At 41.3% G+C, this 12,024-nt stretch overlaps 1 protein-coding gene across 4 annotated transcripts in view; it reads right to left on the reverse strand.

Annotated features, from left to right (window-relative positions):
• dennd4b (DENN/MADD domain containing 4B) overlaps positions 1-11,824 on the reverse strand; it is a 49,255-nt gene extending 37,431 nt beyond the window's left edge. For 3 of the 4 annotated variants that reach the window (XM_080425601.1, XM_080425600.1, XM_080425598.1), the window contains exon 1: positions 11,545-11,824. The gene's annotated coding sequence lies outside the window, so the exon portion shown is untranslated. Of the gene's footprint in view, positions 1-1,680; positions 1,806-11,544 lie in introns of those variants that run through there. The other variant, XM_080425599.1, reaches the window with a different exon arrangement.
• Positions 11,825-12,024: the final 200 nt, after the last annotated feature.

A 12,024-nucleotide genomic window follows, 5' to 3' on the forward strand; every position in this document is an offset into this window, starting at 1 on the left:
AATAGACTTTTAGCAAGGTCATGTTTTGAGCTGAATTTGCTAAAGTCATCATGGTTGGTTCCTCTTTTTGAGAGTGGCCAATTTGGGTGGCAGATGAACACGTGTCCACATGCGTGTGCAAAGGCGCGTTCACATACTACACTCACACTGGAAAACCCCTTTGAAATGCACTAGATTGACCCATGGATTGGACATACAGTTTCTATGTTTGTTTCAGTTAGCCTACAGTCAGCCAAACAGAGCAGGGAATCAATCTGTCAGATGGTACAGAGAACTCAGCTTTCTCTGTCAGATGGTACAGAGAACTCAGCTTTCTCTGCACACATCCTGACACACTAGACAAACTGTGACATGCGAAAGACCGTTGTCATGGGGGGTGGGGGGGTCATAATCCAGACCAACAAACAATAAGAGAGATGGTAGTGTCAGTGTCTTGCTCAAGGACACTCTGAAAAGACACATGGCAGTTATGGAAACATATTTCGCTGTTGATCTGAAAGACTGGCAGGTGTGACAGATGAGTGTCAAGTGAGAGGCCTCGAAACGAGGTCGAGATGCAGTGCTTTTAGTGAGATTCTCCTGATGTCCAAAGAGGAAATCAGTGTATCCTCCTGTCCTCCTCCACAGGGAGTTGCAGGGACAGACACAGACGAGCAGTAGCGCAAGGACACCTCAACAAAGCAAATCTATAGAAGGGTCACCTGAGATTGAACTCAAAACCTTGCAATCTAGGAGGATATCTCGAACCATGATATGGTACAGTACTACAACATCCTCTATCTCACTTCCCTCAAGAGTGACCATAAGCGTCATTCCTTTCTACGCCGTACATTTGAATTGTAAATCACATTAATATATCCAGAGGCGTACATAGATAGCTAGATCCTGCGGGGGATCACACAGATGTGTATAATGTAACACTAATGCAAGTGTACCGTACCGGGTACCAGGGCCACCCATTATTCCGATAAGTGGAGACAAATGTTCAATTAGTGTGAGGTTAGGGTTGGGCATAGTTTTACTTTTTTGTGAAGTTACGGTTAGGGTTAGACTTAAGTTATAATGCGCGCCATCGGACTAATGGTACTTCAATCGAATCAATGGACCGTCAGACTAATGGCATGGGACCCACGTGCTTGAGCAGATTGCAGGGGAAAGATTTTTTACAATTTATTTCCAAAATGATAAGAAGATTTCATAAGCCCATTGCTGAAATGGTATACAGTGTGCAGAAAGCTAGTTCCCTCCCCGCAGGTGTCACCTGTTACACTAATATGTCAAGACAGTTATGTCTGGAACTCGCAAATAAGCAGACATGTCTGTCCTGATGAAGGTCTAACGACCGAAACGTTGTATAAAGAGAAACATTTTTTGCAAGTTCCAGACAGTGTGCAGGTCCTTTTCTTTGATGTCATTATCAGAGATCCCCTTCTGAACATATGCACTTTTTGTCCTACGCACCTGTCACCAACCTTTGAGGTGTGCTGTGCATCAGCCTTTTTCTAAAAAGAGTTATGTCAAAACCAATACATCCATTGTCAAATCTGCATGCAAACCAAACATCAATACATGGCTAAAGCGTCCAGTTGCTGTCACTCAGGATTCAAGTTTAGAACCCAATGTCAAAAGGAAAAGAGATTAAAGGCAATTCAGTGAAAAAATAATTTTATATGGCTTTACCTGTATGCACGGATCCACCACAACCACAGTGTTTTCTACATGTCGAAAAGGGATACACAGCTTTAACGGGTCCCCAATTCTAGCATCCTACCAACAACAGAAACAAACATACTCACTGAATGAGGAATCTTTCTTTTTGGTAAGTCTTGTCTTATGGAGGCCTACCTTAATCTTCCTCTGAATAAAGAGGCATGGTTTATGACAGGAAGTGGTAACTGTCACAGGAAGTCAACAGGCATATGAGAGAAAAAACACCACGTTTCATTTTTATTCTGATTGTGAGAAAACCAACTGTTCACCGGTTGGTGTCTACGGTTTGGTTTTCATGGGGAGATTAGCAAGTACTGTATTTGACAGTGAAGGTGTGTATGTGTGAGTCACTAGTGCGTGAGGTTGTTTGTACTTTTCTAACCAACAGCTGGTGCAGACCATTTCACAACTGGGATACATACAGGTGTAAACTTTAGTTTTTATCTTTGGCAGCGTGGTTCATGTACACAAACTGTTTGTGAGGGGACTCCAGATTGGCTGTTCTCCCAAAGACAGTGTTTCCCAAACACTGGGTTGTTGTGATGACCCATTTTTGGGTCGCAGACCAACTTTTACTAGCCCCCTGCCTCCTCCATAAAAAAAACTATTAAAAAATAGGGCTTATAATGTATTTTTGTACATTTTGGTCCCAGGGAGACAATAAATGTCTCTTTTGGGTCTCAAGATAAAAGGTTTGGGAAACACTGCCCTAAGAGGAAGGCCAAACAGCTAGTGAGGTACTGTTCAGTTTCTGCTATTATTGGTAGCCACTCAACTTGTAGGAGACGCCGCTATCTGTACTCTTGACGTGGTTACTGTATGTTATCTCTCATCATGTGTGCCATCATCCTGTCAGTATTTGACTTCCTGGTTGCCAATCAGGCACTTCTGCAACCGACTGTCCTACAATGTCAAATTGCATTATTTATCACGTGTTTATGTCCTTGGCATACTTGTGTATGGACATAAACAAATCATTTAATTTAATGATTTGTGTGTGTGCGTGTGTGTGTGTGTGTGTGTTCCTAAGTGTCATTGGAGACTGTTACATGGGAGTCCTCCACCCTTCTACACTTCTGGTGCTGGCTCTAGATAAGGGTTCTGCAATCTCACCAGTGGTCTGGTTACAGAGTCCCTGTTGGGAGCGTAGACATTGGCTACCCTCACCCCCTGTAGAACTACATTTTTAACTAAAGTACAGGTATGTAGAGGAAAGAAGAATGTCATTTAGAGAGGGGAGAATATGCACATTTATTTCTTGTCAGGATGTAACAGAAGAGAGGGAGTGACCCTCCTGTCCTGAATGCAATGGGAAAGACACTGACAAAGTGCTGACAGGCCAGGGGGGAGAAAGCTGCTGAAAAGCTTACATTCATTCTAACCATTTCCAGTTGCTGTAAGAGTCCATTTGGGTAAATGTTTACATGTTACATTAATACTGTGGATTTTACTGCTGTACTGAGGGCGGCTAGACTAAATGAGGTTGACTCAGATCAATTCACTTTGCAGTTGGCGGATCCGATATGGAAACAGTCATGCGTGTATGTGTATGCAAATTACCAGATACAGTAGGCAGGCTCTAGACTGGATTTGAGCACTGAACAGAAACCAGACTTTCCACAGGTACTGCGGAAAGGATAAATGAGGCCAACAGCATTAACAGGACAGGTATAGTTTTGGGGCTTTTGCGAAACAGTCTAAAGGTTTGCATGCATGTGTGTGCCACACACTGCCACTGGTGCAGAGATGTGCTAGCTGGTACAGTGTCACACACTAGGCCAAAGGCCCTGCCACCAACCATGTCTCCCCCAAACACAGGGGCTGGCTGGGCAGGCACAATGTCCTTCTGTCTTCCCCTTGGTCTGAGGGACACAGCACATGACCACATTAGGGTCATACATTGACTCACACACACACACACACACAATGGTAGTACCACTCCATGTGGTCAGCCAATGAGCAGATCACAAGTGCACTCGCTCTCTGACAGCAGCAGGCATCACTTGTTGGAGTGAAGCTTGGCTCTTATTCTCTGAGTTGTGTCAAACATGGTGACACATCGGTCTTTGTATCCTTGTGCGCAACCACCAAAATATTATCTTTGCAACAGTTAAAAGACTTTATCAGATCCCATCATAGTGCATTCACACTTCATCTTCAAATGCTCACCACGGTTTCTGCCGGCATTCATCAATGCCATATCTAGTTTTGAAGAGCAGATACAAATGTAAGATATCTGAGTGAGCAGTGTCTGAGATTTACTGGTCACTTAATATGTCACTGATCAGATGATTAAGCCTAAATAAAGAATGGATTAAAATGTGTCCATAACCTTAGACACCAATGCAGAAATGCAGAAAGAGCTGCTACCAGCAGCTCTCTTCCACATCCACACAGTCCCTGATGACAAGTCTCACTTCAGAAAACAAGACTAGGCAAACCTATCATATAATTTCATCCAGAGACTGGAACCTGGAAACAACCAGCCAACAACCCTCCTTATTTCTGATGATGAAATCTAATGCCTATTATGGTTAAGTCATTCTTACGAAAATGAAACAAATAGGGCCCGGGCTACACGTATATGGATATTCTTCTAATAATGCAAATTTTTGTGTACGTTTGGGCCTCTCATCCGACACTAAAACTGACATTTTTGTAAATGGATAAAAAAGTGAATAATTTCCAAATGATGATGTCACAGCTCAATTTGTGCCTGGCCATTGTTGCTTGTGCCTGGAAACTACAACAACGATGGTGGATATCTATCGGGTTGTTCATGTTTGTTTAGCGCTGTTAGGACCATTTACACGTTCATATCTTAACATTGTTGCATCAACTGCACTACTTCACAGGTGAGCAAAAGCATCTGCTGCACCCAATATTACTTAGTCCACGGCGTTCGCTGTTTAATGTCTGCCAGATACGATGGCTCCATCTGTGACTTCCCTCTTCACTGTAGCTTCGCGCAGCTCTGGGACTCCGTCACATAGCATTGCCATCCAGAATTGGGGGGACGGGCGGAACAGTCTATTTTTGACCTGTTTCCTAACGTTATATAAAAATATTAAAGACTGTTCCGACGTCTTTAGTAAAGACAGCATAATAAATTAAAGAACGGTTGTGAAAAAACTTTTAAAATCTGGTTTTCTGACAGCTTGTGCCGAATTTAACAGATGAGCATTCCTGACCTGCTTCTGATCGGGAATGCGCTCCCATTTATAATGCGTTTCTGCGTTTACGTGTGTGTACTGTACAGAGATAGTTTTGTCGTGTAGACAGGGGGCACAGTCAATGATGTTACATTTTCCCCAGACAGAAAGTTGTTTAACTTGAGGAAGAATATAGATGTACTGAAAAAGTTGTACAGCAGTCACAAAACTGATAGAATCAAATGTTTGAATAATAATTATTTTAATCAATCAAGACAGTCAACTTAACTAAACAATGACTGTGCTTATGATAAGCTTTCAATTAATTTCACAAACCATAGCACTCCTTTTCATTAGCAAAAAAAAGCAAAAGTATTTTCAAATTAGATTTTATGAAAATGTATAACCGTTTAATAAACGATTAAATCGATTATTTAGACCACTATTTAGTTTCATACCATCGTCATCCACAGTGCTTTCTCCTCCTAGCCATGTCTCTCCCTCTCACTTCCCAAGGCTGGTAAAAGCAAAAGGGGAGGTCAAGAACAAATCCCAGACAGACCGCATCGTCAGTCTCCTGTAACTAAGGCAGTGCCACAATATTGTCAGTGGTGTCGAAATCCGACCCTCGCGTTACCCGGCTCAGAGTAAAGTGTGACACACCGCTGTCCAGAGTTAAGACGACAGAACATTCTGGCAAAACCAAAGCCCCAGTGGTGCAGTGCGGGCAGGTACGCTGTGATGAACATGCTGCCACCGGGACCATCCCTTTTAGCCTTGTCCTGAAAAGTGTTGATTCTGCTGTGTCTGAAAGGCCCACGTGGCCTGGTACAGGCTTGTTGGCTGCGCCACAGAAATGGTTACGCCAGGCACATCTATTTAAAGCCTGCTTAGAAAACACAGAGTCACAGACCCTCGCTTGGAACAGCTTCAGTAGTTTATTGTGATCCCTATACTCGTGGGAATGGAATGTAACGTTACTTAGCAGCTACAATAGAAATAGAAATAGAAATAGAAATAGAAAAATCATAATCATCATGGAGGAGATCATCTCCGACTGCCCCCTTAAAACCGAGTTGAAGCGGTTCACACATCGATGTGAAACGAGAGAAAACTAAAATATTTGACTGTCATAAATAGTGGAGTCAGCCAACATGACTGGAGACTCCTGAAGATGCAGATCCCCTTCTGCGTGACCTAACTAGTAGGCCTCCTCGTGACCCCCACAGACAGGGTGGTTTGCAACTCCTCTGCGGAGCCCCATGGCACCCACTGCATTCCATTCCCTTGAAAATATATATCACAAATCTGAAGACAGTGATGGGTCAAGTGAGGAAGCAATATGAGGACACCGTATAATTCTGATTTGGTGCAATCGATCACAAAAGTCATATTGAAAAGACAAGTATAACCGTAGACCAAGGTGTCTGTCGGTCTGTGTGTGTAACATATCCAGGTATACATAAATTGCTAGATCTGAAGTTCTAAACACTCTAAACAGGATCCCCAATTCTAACTTCCTACCAACAACAGACACAAACATACTCTCTGAATAATACATCTCTCTTTTCGGTCTAGCTTAATTACGGGCTCTATTCTTCTGTAGCATCATGGTTAAAGGACCGCACTAACATTAAAAACTAAGATATGGGTTCCATTTTCACTGGGGCAACTAATGTCATGATGGCATGTTATGTGTGTTACAGAATTCACATGTGAACAATACAGGATTAATGTAGCTGCAAATAATTCCACACAATGTATTTGTCACAAGTAGCCAAGTTGCAAGCAAGGCAAAATTGAAGACTAGAAATGTACAAATATTTTTGCCAAAGATGGATGGTGACTAAATGTCTTTAGCCAATGGAGCAAGACTTTAGTTTGTTAATACCACACTACAGACACTGTAGTGCACAAATATACACTATATACTAAATATATTTACTTTTGTGCCATGTGAAGGACAACAGCATCTCACACAGTACAAAGGGACAGGGCAAACATAAACAGGCTGTCACTCTGCAGTACCTGCATACATACTCAGTCACCAATATTAAGGCACCATGAAATACTGTGTCTGCTAACATACAGGCAGGTCAATTGTTTACAAACAAAACAATAATAAACAAAAAATGTAAAAAGGTGGGGGGGTTGGGAATGTAACAGCTGTAAAGAAAATGTGCCAAAGGTCATGGCAATGATGAAAACAGGTCTCTGCTGTGTGACATCATTTTGTACAACTTACTGTTGGCTGTGTCAGCTTTAGGTCGGTCAGCCTACTCCCTGTTCCACATTGAGAACTTTATGAAAATCCAATCCACATCTATATACAAACACTTTGGGTATTAAATCAAATGTATTTCTTCAACTTTAACTTGAAACCAGGGTTAAGTGTGCCCACTTCCAACTAAACTGTACTTGTGTCTGATCAGTAATTATCCAGGAAAAAAGTAAGTGCCTGCAGACAGACCTGAAACATCCCCAGGCAGAGGGAATCACAGAAATATTGATGTCAGTACATTTTAGATAAAGTAGGTTTAAACTTTTTTGTTAATATCAAATCTAAAGTATGTTGCATGTAAATATGAGTTGCACAAACATTTTTATTGTCCTTTTGACTAGAAAAATGACATCTGTGACAAATCCCCTAATTGTTGAACTTTCCGATGTGTGTGAAATGTAAAGTCTTAGTTCCTCATTCAACACATCTGTTTTCTCGTTAATCGCATCTGGACAGTTTCCAAATAAACTAAACTTGTGCTGTGGAAGTGAAGACTTTACTTCCTAAATGAGATCAACATTTGATAGCTAAATGTATGTCTAATTTCTTTGTAACTTCAATTGCAAATTTAAGTTATGAGCCAACTTAAAAACTCCTTTGAGAACCTAATCTGAAACTTAACCACACAAAACCCATGCCTAAACTTAACCAGCTGCAAACATTTGATTGGTTGGGGAACCCCTGAGCAATCAGATGGGGTGGAATGTGGAGGGTCCAATGGCTGAATATCCAGCAATTACATAACATCCAGGCTGAGCACATTCCTAAGAACATCTATCCAAAGAACAAAATTCTGATAGATTGGGGTAACTACTGTAGCACTGTAGCAGGAGAGACATTGTAAATAAATACTATAAGTGGAATGTTGAGGAACTAGTTTGGAAGAGACAAGACAACAGACAAGAGGAAAGGTTCAGAGACTAGACATGTTATTTCATGACTGAGCATTCAATAAATCATTTAATTTAACCCCTTGCAACTGGAACTTAGATGAAAGGGGGTGGGGGGGCTAGGATTCTGTGGCAGGTAACAAAACTACCATTGAGGCATCCTATTATATATCCTATTGTATTCTATAAATCAGCTGTTTAAAATTGTGACTTCTGTAATGCATTATGACTGGTGGTGAAAGAAAAAGGTATGGTCCTAGATATCCTTCTTTCAGTGACTTGACCATCTCCTTGCATGACAATTCTGAAACCCAACAGCTGGTGAGCAGCAGTGGTGAGCACAGAGCAGCAGTGGCAACTAGTGGCAAGGCTATGGTCAATACCAATTTAGCCTGAGGTGACACCACCACCACCATCCAACCGAACCAACCTGATGTTCGATACCTGAACAGAAACTCTGTTTGTGGAACTGAGATAACCAACAATAGCTTATATCACACTTGGCCTTTGATATTACAGACACCTGGCTTGTCACACTGCTGTTGGCTGCAGTTTGGTAACTTTTAACAATCGTCAGTTACAGTAGCTGCTAGATTCTAAACTTTTATTTCAGAATCGAAGATGGCCTCCAAACAATAACTGGTGGTCAATTTTCATAGTGGCTGGTAAAACAGACACACTCACCAGTAAATATTTTTTACCGTCCAGCATTTGTTTAGGGGCTGGTATTGGTTGGTTTTGGAACCCAGTCACCTAACAATTCCTGATCATACCGTACATTATTGTGCTCAGCCCATTCCCCCATGGAGATCCCAGGTACGATTCCAGCGCAAAGTGTCCCTGAGCAAGACACTGAACTCCCCCCTCCATGCTCCTCTGTGGGCAGCACTGGGTGAAGCTGAAAACTGAAGTTCCCCCGTGAGAAGTGATAGGTATCAAAAAACAAAAAGAGAGATGGCAAGTCCCAGCATGACAGCTTTCTCAGCTGCACCAAGACATGCAATAGAGGCACTCTGCTCAAACAAGCATGTCTTGTATTGTCCCTATGCACTGCAGATGAGATCCTGTTATTGTACCATGTGCTGTACTGTGAAAATATGTCAGTTATGCAGACCATGTGTCCTCACACCAGTGCCACCATGACAAATCAGTAGACATGTAAATTGTCAAAAATAAAATAAAAGCTAGTGACAGCCAGAGAGTAGTATATTTAGCAGACACTGAGAAGTAGGCCTGCATGTTGGAAAAACTACTCTCCGGCAAATTCACTGGGTGGACTTACAGTATAGTTTTTATAAGACGAAGCACGTGAAAAAAATGATCAATTTAGCACATTCAATAGCCATGGCATATTCCACAAAGTATACAACCTTTTCATGCAGGCTATCACTCCAAGATGCACAATTATTCAGAAGGTTCAGAGTGTAGGGGCAGCTACAAGTAGGAACCCTGAAGCTGGTTACAAATGTAACCAGCTTCAGGTTACAAATGAAGCTGGTTGTCTGTCAAATTAGACAAATTAGACAATTTCGGGATTAAAAAGTGTGACCTGTTGGTTTTGATGAGCTCCATAGTAGCACAAGGCCATGGATTATGCTTAAGCCCCTTGCCTCCCAGAGATTGATGATGGAAATTTAAAAAGCAGTCACTGACTAAATTGCTGTCAATTATCTTTATGCCACAAAAGGGCCCCAAGAAAAAAACTAAAGCTATTCTCTTCTAGATGACATATTTCATAATTCATAGTAGTAGTGCACTGCTGTGTTCACCACTGACAGAGAATTAATACTTGAGTAAATGATAACAAATTCAATAATAGTGTTAAAATGTGTTGGATACAGGGCCTGTTTAGCCTAAATAATGAATAGTATTTCCCCCAATACTAAATCCAATATCATCAAAGGCCATGCATAATTTGTGAGAAACGTATTCAGACTCAGAGCAGCATTATTTTCTGTCTTTTCCCTGCATAGAAATACTTTGTGAGTTGTGACAGAAGAAAAATAGAAATTCAAAGACTGTCTTTGCAGCAGTGGGTGGCTGACAGTGATCGACTGTCTAAGAGATAAATCATTTCTCAGTGGTAAAAAGACCAAAATAAATGGATGAAAAAGAATGGATTCATGTGAAGCATGTAGGTCTACATTAGCTATACAAGTATATATATATATATATATATATATATATATATATATATATATATATATATATATATATATATATATATATATATATATAGTAGGTAAGTTTAATCAATATACTCATGGCACATGCAGTTTTTTGTCTCACTCATGACAACATCTGAGGAAACTTTCGCACAACATACACCCCATTTACAATGTTTTAGTACAGAATACCACTGCATACTGCACGGTAGGTGGGGTATTGAAACCAACCTGTGATCTGAATAGTCAATCTTGCGCATTGTGTCATTGGGCTAATAATACTCATTCCTCTCGTTCCTCATTTTGGTGGAAAAGTGGAGACCCACTGGAACTCTCACAAGGGCCCCTGGGGCTTCCCCCGTTCCCCGACCCCACTTCTATCGATCTAGAGTCTAGAATCTAGACTCTTGACTCTCTAAAAGCAACCATATTAGCAAAGATAATACTAAATTAGAAGGCGTTCTAAATATCTGCAATCCAAACTAGCATTAATAGACGTTCTCATGCATTTGGCCTTGCAGCCAATTTAACAGATTCAACAATTAAATGAAGGTTAACCTATGGTATAGATTCCCTCTAGCCAGAAATAACATAACAATATCATCACTGCCTTCACAGAACTGTCAAAGTGAAGACGAGAGAAGTGGAGCACAGAAGAGACAGGAAAAATAAAGTCTCACACACATGACACCACTGTTCAAATAACAGTACTATATCCAGAGCTGCTTTGTACACAAGATGGGAACATTATCGGGGAAATTGTGTGATTTTCAACATTAGTTTACATTTGTTGTATTTGAAGCAGCAATCAGGCCCTTAAGAAGCGGTCACGTTCAATCAACTGAAACGCATTGAGCATTCTGGAGGAGAGTGTTGGTGGGTCAATATAGAAATAGCATCTCAGAACGCTGGTTCGACAAGGACTACAACAAACGCATTTTTAAATCCGTTAGTTTCTTGTGTTACAGTCGCTAGCTTGAGAAAATACTCCAGCTAGCTCACACACCCCCATTCAGCTCCGTTCCTTGCCCCCGTTAGCAAACGTCGCTAACCTTAACATGCAGATAACGGCTCTGGTGTTAGATATATAATACACATTCGTGTCCTTATCTAAAAAGGAACACATCAGTATCACCACATTAAATATTGACTTCACCAAACGCCCTGTTAATGGGATGGCTTCACTGTTTAGCTGTTGGGTATTTAAAAATGTCCCACCATTGCGGGGAGCGCACTGCACGCAATTGTGATTACATGGGGGTCAGTCAACGTTAGCTCGTCAACTTAGCTGGTGATATCTTGCACCAAAATAACTGCACAACATCTGAATATAATGTCGACCGTACCTTGTAGTCTTTGCTGGTAGTTCCGACAGCACACTGGGAGTGTCATGTTTAGGTCATGTTCACAAATACGACGTCCATGGTTGTGTTGTGTAGTTGTGGTGAACCAGCAGGTTTGTGTGAGCAGAGCCAGTGCAGATGTCGCTGTACTGAAGCGTGTTCTCTCTCTCTCTCTTGCTTTCGTCGTAGGGAAGGGAGGAGTTTCGCTTGCCAAAAAGAACAGATCTACAAGCTATAAAGCCTCAGTTATACTTAAGTTGTGTGCCCGGTGTCGTGCTCACTCAGTAAATAAATAGCAAATCTACAAGCTCACAATGCGTGATAATTGTTTACCCATCGGCTCGTACGATATTGAAGGAAAGGAGACAAACTAAAAACAGTAGGAAGGAAACTGCTGAGTATTTGTTTTCATTACGCCCAGAAGTAGCGTGCATATTCGAGTCATAGATTTTACTATAAAATAAATTCTTTTTTTTTTTTTTA

Source organism: Gymnoscopelus braueri (genome assembly GCF_963280865.1).
Source record: "Gymnoscopelus braueri genome assembly, chromosome: 4".
NCBI classification, from domain to species: domain Eukaryota; kingdom Metazoa; phylum Chordata; class Actinopteri; order Myctophiformes; family Myctophidae; genus Gymnoscopelus; species Gymnoscopelus braueri.